Source organism: Camelina sativa, chromosome 19 (genome assembly GCF_000633955.1).
Source record: "Camelina sativa cultivar DH55 chromosome 19, Cs, whole genome shotgun sequence".
NCBI classification, from domain to species: Eukaryota; Viridiplantae; Streptophyta; class Magnoliopsida; order Brassicales; family Brassicaceae; genus Camelina; species Camelina sativa.
The window spans coordinates 7,001,160-7,012,568 of record NC_025703.1 but is presented as its reverse complement, the minus strand read 5'-3'; the positions used below and the strand labels follow the sequence as shown (position 1 = coordinate 7,012,568).

Genomic DNA, 11,409 nt, shown 5'->3' with positions numbered 1-11,409 from the left:
GATAAAATTAATTTTGTATTTAATATTCTATTAAGTTACAGTTTGACTGTCTTTAAAACATATGTACTAAAAGAAAACAAAAATAACATAATGGTATCATAAATAATTGCTAAATCACCCCATGAAATAACAGAAAAATAATTTTAAAAATAATTTAATGGTAATTATACTATTTATTTTAAAATAATTAGAAAAAGAGATAATATATAGAATATAAAAAAAAGACAGTCATTGCTTTTCGTTATTCATTTTTCTGGCACAACAAAATATGAGTTTATGCCGTTTTAAATTGTCAAAAGTTTAAACCAAAAAAAAATTGTACAAAAGTGATAGTTGGAAAACTCCCTTGTGACTGAGGAGAACATAATAATATACTTACAAACGCAAAACAGTAGTACATATTTACATATATATAACTCAAAGGAAAAAAAAAGGTTTTTGATTGATGAAAACGAATCAGGTTTTAGTAATATCTTGAAGGTGAACGTGAATCATATGATCTGCGTGAACCATGAGACCTCGGTGAACCTGAAACAGTGAAACGTTTGATCTTGGAAGATGAAACTGAGGATGTTGATGATATTGAGCTGATTGCCCCCTAAGAGCAGTTGCTGAAGGAGAACATTCCTCCACAAGGAATCTGAAGAATATTCCAGAAAGTCCAGCCAGCACTTCCTCTATGAGCAGAGGTGAACTGTCTTCCCCTACAGGGAATCCAAGATTAGATGCGAGTACTAGTGCTCAACCAGATTTATAGCTTCAACTAGTCAACGTATTGATGAAAATGAAGTAACTTCGACATCAAGCTTGTCATCTTTGCCAAAGAACCGTCCACTATCACAAAGAGAAGATTTAGACCCATATGAAACTCAGTTTGAAAGCACACATCAGAATATTGAAGAACCTGCTGTGATCTCGGAAAGATACTCAGGATATATCTCGGATATAAATAGCTCGTTAAGTCCATATATGTCAAGGACATCACTTGTTCCAGATCCCAATGATGAAGGTTCTGGTCTTCCTGGAAGTAGTAGCTACCAATATGGAAAGCCACCTGTCAGGAGTCCACCGTCAAGTGATGCAGATAACAAAAGGTTTTCACAATATGATGATGAAACAGACATGGAATATATGAAAGTGACAGATATCTCTCACCTCATGGAGCTTCCCCAGAATCTGAAGTCACTCCAAATTAACAGCTGCGATGGACTCACTTCCTTACCGGAGAGCTTAACAGAAAGCTATCCAAATCTCCATGAACTGATCATCATTACTTGTCACTCTCTCGAATCTTTCCCTGGGAGCCACCCTCCACCCACATTGTAAACCCTATACATAAGAGACTGCAAGAAACTAGATTTCTCAGATAGTTTACAGCCAACACAGAGTTACTCACAGCTCGAGCACCTGCATGTTCATCGGAAGTAGCTGCAGCAATCTCCTCAGTTTCCCTCTATCCTTGTTTCCAAAGCTCAAAAGCCTCTCAATTAAGGATTGCGAAAGCTTCAGAATATTCTCATTTCACGCCGGACTCGGAGACGACCGTATCGCAATTACTTGATGTACACGACTCTGTAAATTCACAATTTTTACCACCACTGGAGCTCTTCTCAGAGATATCCACGATTTGATATTTGTATCTCAACACTGTTGATCTAACTTTTTTTAGAAAAAGGGTGAAAAAGCCAAGAACTTTAAAAAGCAAAATGCTCCAAAAAATGACTTAAGAGAGAAAGATGATGAAAGTATCTCAGTGGAAACGACAGAAAAGCCTAACAAAGAACTCCAAATTCAGAGACAGGATCATAGTGTTCCCAGCTACTAATAACATAACTGGAGAGATTTAACGGTTCTAAAACGTAACAGATAATGGGAAGAAAAAAAAATTTGCTGAAGGAAATGAAATGGTTTGCAGTCATCTCTCTTCTGAAACGCCAGCTAGTCGGGTCTCTCTTCTAGTTTGTGGACGGTGGTCGAGTGATTCTTGGCCTCACTGGTGTCTTTGACGGGCTTACCCTGAAAAAGAGAAGATATAAAAGCCAAAGTTTAGATCCAGTTGAGATTTTCAGAGAAATCTTTAAGACACTGCATTGATCGAATCTACCTTATCGGTTGGGAACCAACGAGCAACCCGCTGCAGTTGAGCGCCCTAAGTGCACTATCTGCCTGTTCATTCAAAAACAAAAACAAATATAAGTTTCTAAGTTTTCAGGTGAAAAAACCAATGCCAAGACATTGTGTCAGTCATCTTTCATCCCTTAATCAAACATTACATTCAAGAAACTTCTTGTCATCAGTAAAAAGAGAAAAAGTAAATAATATAGGGAATGTATTATGACATTGTTTTCATCAGTAAAAAGAGCAAAATTAAACATTACATCCATGGAGATCAAAAGAGCTCACCAGAGCAAATTCAACAAATGCTATGCGAGTTGAATGCAACTGATCGCCAAGAAGCCTCAGACGAGTTACCTGCGTATTAGAACACAAGTTAAGCATCACATTCACTCCTTAGAAGAAAATTTCAGGTTAATTATACAAATAAGAGAGAGAGAGAGATGAGATAGTTATAGGTTCTGTTCTGACCTCACCACATGCAGACTCAAAGAAGGTTCTCACATCAGCTTGAGAAACCTGCAATCGTAGGAAAAATCTTAAACCAGGAGACACTAACAAAAATATATATAGACTCTTTGTAGATAGTTCAGCATTTTACCTTCTTGTCAATATTTGTGCAGTAGATTGTCCTTGTGCACATCTCCCTTTCATCTTCTGACTGAATTAACCAAAATATAGTAGATATCAAAAGTAAAATTCGAAACTCAAAACTGAAACAAAAATGATTAGTATAACTTCTGATCTGATCAGTATCCCTATAGATCTTACCCTGGGAAGAAAAGTGGGGTTCACTGGAAGAATAGCAGTTTTTGAGGGTAAGACCCTCACCGGGTAGAACCCAAGCATTGTTCCACCAAGGCTTAAAGCTTCTCGTGCACCCTCTGTAGAATTTTTTTACTATGTAAATATTTACTATCACTTTTTTTGTTAAAGCATTTCAAGAATCCAGCAGCCAAACTTACGGTCATCAGCAAACTCAACGAACGCAAATCGAAGAACTGAATGTGGATCGCCACAGATTCGACAGTCAACAACCTTCACAAAATTATATAACTCAATGTTACCACCAAGTTCGTGATACAGAAGCCATGACTACACAAACAGTTCTTAAAAACAAGAAATTAATACAGACAGATGCCCATATTACAAGTAGAATAAAGTGTTGTTGTGTTTGTTGCTACACAATCGTTTCAACAGAAAGGTTTTTAAAGTTCAGTACCTTTGTCACACAGCCTAAAAAATACTATATTTAAAGTAAACACACTTTCCAAACCCATCAAGTTGAAAGATATATAACAAAACATTAATTTAAAGCTTACTTGTCCACAGTTACTAAACAAGGCAGCAAGACCCTCCTCAGTCACCTAGATCACAAAACAGAATTGTTACATTGATGCAAGTTAACTAGAATCTGTAGGAGAACCTTAATAGAGACTTATGAAACTTACACTCTGGTCAATGTCAGAAACATACACAGTTCTTCTAATACTATCCTATCTTTGAGCCTTAGAAATCCTCCCAGTCAACCTCCTCCTCCCTTGGCTATAATTGTTTCTTCTCTATAACAACAAAAACAGCAATAAAACAGAATTAAAGAAAAAAGCAAAGTAAAAAAGTTTAAAGCTTTAACAACAAACAGAATTGTTCTACCTTCCTGGTATTGTCATCCTTCTTGGCATCAGATTCAAATTCTTCACCAGATTGCTTCTTGGCAGTGGCAAAATCGTCAGCAGAGAGAAATTGATTAGGTTTCCCAACCTGATTGTTCTTCTTAGGGTTGTAGTAAGAAGGGAAAAACTCCTTGGCCAGAGGATTCAGTTTCTTGAACATGGCCACAAGCTTCTTCATATCAAATTCTGATTTGGGTTTCAGCTCTGATTCAGCCTCGGTGATCGAAGTGTTCTCATCAATTCCTTCACCGATGATCTTTTCACCACCATCACTTTTGATATTAATTTCATGAACATCGTCCAGAACAACATCAGTGACCGCAGCAGCCATTGGATCAAAAACACAACAACTCACCAGAAAACACAAAACAGAGAGACTCAAAATTAAGAACAATTAAGAGAAAGTTATCTCTTTTTCCCGTAAAAATTTTCCGACGAAGATGATCCAAAATGTTACACTCTTAATGGAACAAAACAAACCATATAAGAAATTGGACAAAACAGCGCAAAGGAAACACGAGAGAGGTTTGATCTCGTAGATGTGTATATATATATATATATATATATATATAAAAAACAGACTGTTTAGTGAAAATGTAATAAATTAGCCCATAAGAAAGAAACAAATACAAAAAGCGTCTGTGTGTGTGTGGTGGTAATGGTGGTGAGAGACCATCAAGAAGAAGTGGGGGAAGATGATGAAAGAAAGAAATAAAAGGGAATAATAATGAGTTTTTTTGGCTTCCGTTTTGGCCGCTCTCTATTTTGGCCTTTTCTAGTTGCATTATACAAGTGAAAAATACTTCTTGTTGTTAAGGGACCATTTTTTTAAATTATCTTTGTGTCCTCGTATCTTTTTTTCTTTGCATGAATCGCCTTGTAGTTTACGTATGCCCTAAATTTATCTTATGTAGTCGATATGTTATTATCAAAAATATCATATAAGGAAGGAATCATATAAAGTGACAATATCAATCATACTATTATTTTATTCCATCTTTTGATTATATTCTTCTTCTTTTTTCTTTTGGTTAATTCTTCTTCTTGCATTTTATTGTTTAACATTTGTTTTTTAAATGTGTGTCGTAGAGAGTATTAGACTCGTTAAACTAATAAGTCCGTTGCATGCTGCTACTAATGCATAAATATATGATGCGTTTGTTAGGATCTTCTTATCTATTTCCCCTTTTTCTTTTTTTCTTTTTAAAAATAAAAAATAAATTTCGTTTTTCTCGTTCTTTTCCAGTATATTCAAAACTTTTATATTTCTTAATATTATAATCTCAAATCTCGGCGCGAATCAAATATAATATCTGCTTATTCAACAACAGAATCCACCGTCTTCGTAGAAACTAGAATAGAGAATGAAATTTATGATTTTTCATTTTTTTTTTGTGTCATACAATTTTTTCTCGTTTGAGTTATACGTCTAATATAAAATCATTTTATTATCGTATATATATTTAAAATTTAAAAACATTATCCGTCGCGAAATTTTCTGGATCCCTTTATTTATTGAGTAACTAATTTTTAGAAAGAAAAGGTCAATTATGATAAGGTCCCCTACTCTTTGTATTTTTTTCAGTATTTAAAACGTTTCCCCCTTCGCTGCAAATGCAAACAAACGACTCGACATGTCACACAACAATGGAAGGATCTGTTTCGAAAGAAGTTATATTTTAACTGCGTAAAGTAAACCATTGTTCAAAGAAATACAAGTACTATATAAGACTCGTTCCATTGGTGAAAAGAAGTTTCCAAAATAATGTATTGTATATATACGTTGATGTTGTATTTACGAGAGATGCTTTCTACATTTAAGACCAATTATATTTTATTCTTTTTGACACCAAACTAAGAACAAGTATTCAATGTGTCGTTCTCTTNTTTTTTTTTTTTTTTTTTTTTTTTTAATCGTATATGCATAAACATGACACATACGGTTTATATTTTGTTTTAATATATCGTTGTGTAATCTATACACATGGACAGACAAATTTTCCTTGACTCGACGATGACACGAGTTCTTTTCGACCATAAATGTTATTATGTACATTTTCATATATATACACACGTGTTGGCCGTTGTATACAATAAGATATTCAGTCCCTCCTCGACAAAGTCTAATAAGTATCGATGACGATATTGTTGTTGTACTCCGTTCACCGTTATAGAATAATTTATATATTATTGTATAACCAAACAAACTCAAACATAAAATCTCTCTCGTGATGCTGGGGATTCGCTTGAGCGGTTTCTAAAAACAGTAGAGGTGTAGGGGCATATTCATCAACATGAAACCACATTCTTTGAATAGCTAGATCACTACTTTGATTGCCCAATGGAGACTCCGTAAAACTGACTTGAAACGTGAACATTTGTCCATGGTCCATGGAACTTGATTTCCCCTGTATTAGTGTAAGGTCTCGTACGATCCAACCAGTGTTGCATTTTCAGGAGCAGGCCAACAAGTTTAGCGTTCGGCCAAGCCTCGCAATCCGTTCTTAACTGAATAATGACCATCTTGCGTTAAATTCTTCATTCTTGTACAAGTTCCTTTTTTTTTATGTAATGTTAAATTATATTCAAAACAAAAATACGTTTTACAACTGGTGCAGCAATTGTTTGAAAGGCTTAAAACAGAGTTCAAAAGACTATAAGATCAATATCTAGTGCCTAGCCAAGTGAGTAAACCATTGTCGCGATCCCCGAGGAGACTAATAGCGAGGAGTTGATCTCGCATATGTTTGTCAATAATTTGAATGAGGCGTGAGGCAGTCTTCCGGGTCTCCCCATGCTTCCGCCCATTTCGCTCATGCCAAATTGTGTCGACCATCGTTTGCAGAACAGAGCAAGCAAGGTAACTTGAAGTTCGATCTCTCCAGTTGCTACAAGCTGAAGCAATTATCGAATTCCAGCTGGTTGAGAAGTGCGTCTTGTATACATTTTTTGCAATGGGTTGCCAAATTTTCGAGCAGAAACTACAAGAAAAGAATAAGTAATCACGTGTTTTAGGGATATTATTACAGAGAACACAATCTCCAAGATCAGTCGTGGACCATTGTGCAGTATGGTCGCCAGTGGAGAATCTGTTGCGAACCGCCAGCCAAGTGCAAAAAGAGTGCTTTTAGAAGTTAAGTCCTTCTAGAAGTCCATAAATTAAGTTTTGAGGTAAATTATGACTTATGGAACAACAAAGTCAAAACAATCGTCCCACCAACGTTGTTTGGATGTTCCAAGCCCATATAGACTCATCATTATTCCCTGAAAATGTAATATGACTAATCGACTAAACCAATAACGAACATAATATATGTTGGAATATAAAATTTGGGCCCAACTACCTAAATAGAAACATACAAATATTTTGTATTCCCTTTTCTAACCTTTCCTTTCTATTTTTCTTTTTGTGTTAATTTTTGATCTTTCAGTTCACAGCAAAAAGTGAAAAAGTAGTTAGCTCTATTGTAAACAAAATGGTTTTTGAAATTAATGTTTATTTTTTTTACTGGTAGGTTTCGTTCACGTGCATCAGTGTGTTACGTATATTTACAAGCATATTCCATCGTTGTTTAAAATATATATATATATATATATATATATATGATGACACGGATTCTCGAATTATCTGAAGACGTCTAGAATATACCAAATCAACCAACGTACCAAGATTATTTCGAGGTTTCGAGCTAGCAAAATCGGAATTGAGTTCCTTTTTTCACTTTTCTTGCAAACCAAGTTCTAAGAAACTTCCTTCAACATTTCTATTATATGGAAACATCTTTTTATAGTACAAAGAAGAATTGGCCACAAATGTTACGTAAGTAAAACAGATAAATGTTGACAAGAAATAAACAAACAGAAATTTACAAACGTGACCTATCTTTTTCGTTCATTACCTGTGTTTGCATTTAAAGAATTACACGGAAAAATATAAATACACTCAAGCTTTTTCTTTTCGTGAATATTCAAACTTATGAATTACTAACCGATAATATCACAATATTATCCACATGACAAAAAAAAACGAAAAGAAAAATATGAGCAATTACGTGAATTTTACAAACAATCGGATTCACGGCATCCTTACATGCATTATTAAATATGATCTAAGACAAAAGAAAAAATCGGTTATCAGAAGAATTAAAAAAGACATTCAAACTATCTGTAACACTTTTACAAAATGTGTATAAAAGAAAGAATACGTTTCCTATTCAACAGTAAGTAAACTTTTATCAAATTTAGATAAACAACATGCGAAATAACAAAGAATTATATTAGTAGATGGTAGATTCATGGGATAATATCAGAGGTGGTCAAATTATAGGATTCCGTTAACGAAAATGATTAAAGCAAATTAGAAGATTCAACTCGATTGAGTGCGGTCGGTTAAAGTGCTTTGATGAGTGATGACCGTTATAAAACAAACGCGTCAAAAACTCAAATCACATCTTTTAGAAGAAAAAAAATAAAACAAATATCAAGACGTGCCACGTGTAGGGTCATTTTCTTGGTGAGACGGACACGTTTACTCCACCGTGTCGTTTTCTGTCGGAAGGTCTCTAAGCAATGACGTGTCATTTAACTAACGGTATCGGACATTTTTGGCGGCAGATTTTGAGCCGTTGGAGAATTTGCCTGCCCTCTTTTTACTCTGTCTTTTTTTTTTTTTTTTTTTTTACTGCTTTGGAATTTGGATAATAATTTGTTGTTTTCTTTTATAAATTGAAAGAACGTAATGATAATTACATCAATAAGTATCACACACACAGTACATAAAATGCCTTTTTAATCTTTTGTCCACTTTCGGTTTTTTTCCCATGCTCTCATGACGTTACTTGTCTAAAATCTACGATTTATATATATGACTTTTCGCTAACTTAATATTGTCTAGTTTACTAAACACTACCAGAAAATAGTGCTATTACCACCATATTTTTACAATAATCGTATTTATTAAGATTTTGTAATATTTTATGCTATATTTTTGCAATGATGAATACAAATAACAATTTTATTACAAATTTATTGTAAAATAGTGATAAAATTATCCGTTGTATTTTTTCGTTACAAAATAGCAATATTATTACAATATACAAAAATGTTTTGCAAATTTTGCAAGAAATATTCAACGGTTATGAGTTGTGGTTCTTTTGCAAAAAAATTTTAGTAAAAATATGTGATAAATTTGTTACTGTATTTACAATAATTTATAATCTTTTTGCAACATATTTTTTTATAAATTTATATATTATCTTTTTTACTCAATTACTAGTTGAAATCTATAATATATATATATATATATAATATTTTGTAAATTTATTAACATCTGATATATATTTTTTTGGTTTAGTTGGGTTATATATAATTTGTATATTACTTGCTCATTTTTAATATAAAATATATGGTAAGTAAGTTTGTAATCCGAGTGGAGGTTTCAAAGGTATTGGTACGGTAAATTCGGTTCAAGTGATCAGATTCTGGAATTGAGTTCTCTAAAAAGGGAAAAAAAATCTATATATATATAAATATATATATATATATATATATATATATATACGTGACTTTAAGCATGATCATCATTATCTAAGTAAATAACAATATATTAAAACAGATATAACAAAAGAGTTTGATCATTATCTGTTAATTATAGGACTAGGAACGTGGCTTCCTTCTCTCATATCTTCACTAAGATGAGTTTTTCTTATCAAACTCTAATAAAATTTTAGCTAGAATTTTAGCGAGAATTAATGAGTTTTTCATTTTTCAACACATCTAAATAATTTGGATATTACCCAACTCCCATATTTTACGTTCAATGAAACAAATTTATTAGTTTTAAGTATTTCCAGCCTCTTCCCGCTTGTCATCTCTTATATTTTCAATAATACTTGAAAGATTTGGATAAATCCACTATTATTCAGTATCAAAGATTTTATTTTATTCTCTGCTTATATATAGTTAAGGACGTAGTTTACCAAAACACAACACATTAGCAATCACCGCTTCTTCTCCAAAGTAAACACACTTCTCCATTGATCTATTATATTTTTTGTATAAGGATGTGGAAAATGACGAGGCTATCAAACAAAAGTTGGAAGAGCTTTATAAAAAAAATGCAGAAATAAGAAAAAAGCTCGTTAAACTTAAAAGATTAGAGAAAATGTTTGATATGTTGTTTTCCCGTCAATCCTCTAATGGTGTGAACAACTAAGTTTCATTTACTTGTTTTAGTTATGCTTTTTAGTTATGATTTTTAGGTTTTTATTCTGAACTTAGTTTTTATTTATGGTTGGTTTTTTCTATTATTTTTTATTTTTGCATTTTGGAATATTTTAATATTTTATAACTTAATAAAGTTAGTCATTTCTTTTACTGTTTTTTTCCCTATCATAATATATATTTAATAGAAGAAAGTTTTAAATAAAATAATTATAATTTAACAAATCATATGTCGAACAAAAATACAAAAATACAGAAAAATACAGTGATTCATATTAATGTTGCAAAATTAAGTGGAATTAGGCAATGAGATTTATGATCATATATTATTGTAATAATGCAACGAAATAAAAATTACAGTGGCAATATTTGCAATATTTTTAGTTGTGAGCATTGTCATAAAATATATACGATGACCATATATTTAAAAATAATTACTAAAAATTTGTAACATTTTTTGCTTTATATTTTATGTAGCATTTATTTACGACAATATATAGTTGCATTAGACCGTCGTGATTATGCCACTAATTTTCTGCATAAATATTGTTGCATTAATACAACACATATAGCAATATATTACTTCGTTGCCAATTTATAATAATATTTGCGATATTTTTTTTGTGGCAATAATTTGTAACAAATGGAAGTTGCAAACGTACGTCACAATTATACGACAAAATTTACTACAAAAATAATGTTGCATTAATACGACAATATAGCAAGGAGTCTATTTATTGCAAATTTTGTAATATATATGCAACAAATACCAATTTGCAACGCTCATATAGCAACAATAGAAAATATGTCTCAATTTTATTGCATTTTCAAATTTGCAACAAAATATGAAGTTATTGCAATAAATTTAAGCGTACCTATAATACTATTTTCTTGTAGTGAAAGTATATTATAGAATTTCTAAATGGAAAAAAAAAAACAAATGTTATGGGACTGTAGCTGCGCATCGGTAATAAGCTATTGATAGATTGACTAAACAACATAAGAAAAAAGGAACAAATATTCTCTCCGCCATTCCAGGATTAATTTAAGTAGATTAGATTATGGAACTATTTGATAGAGACCTTTGTTCTTCTTCTTCTTCTTTTAATTTAGAATCTTTAAGTAAGTAGATATTGAAGAACGACATGCATTGATTGGACAAGACGGTCGAATAAAAAAGAAAAATATTTAAAAAGGAAGAAGGGATATGGAGAGAGTGGGACAGAAAAAGAAATTTGATTGGAAGAGAGCTATTAAAATGAAAGGAGTGCATGAATCAGTGAAAGTGAGGTAGTGAGTGTCTGTCTCTTTCTTTTATTTTACGCACCTTCTTTAATCATAACTTCTTTTGTCCTCTCTCTATGTGGAGGTTATGTTCGTTTCTTTCAATGATATAAAA

General features: G+C 32.3%; 1 pseudogene; it reads right to left on the bottom strand.

The window, feature by feature from the left end:
- LOC104765262 lies at positions 1,720-4,550 on the bottom strand (annotated as a pseudogene).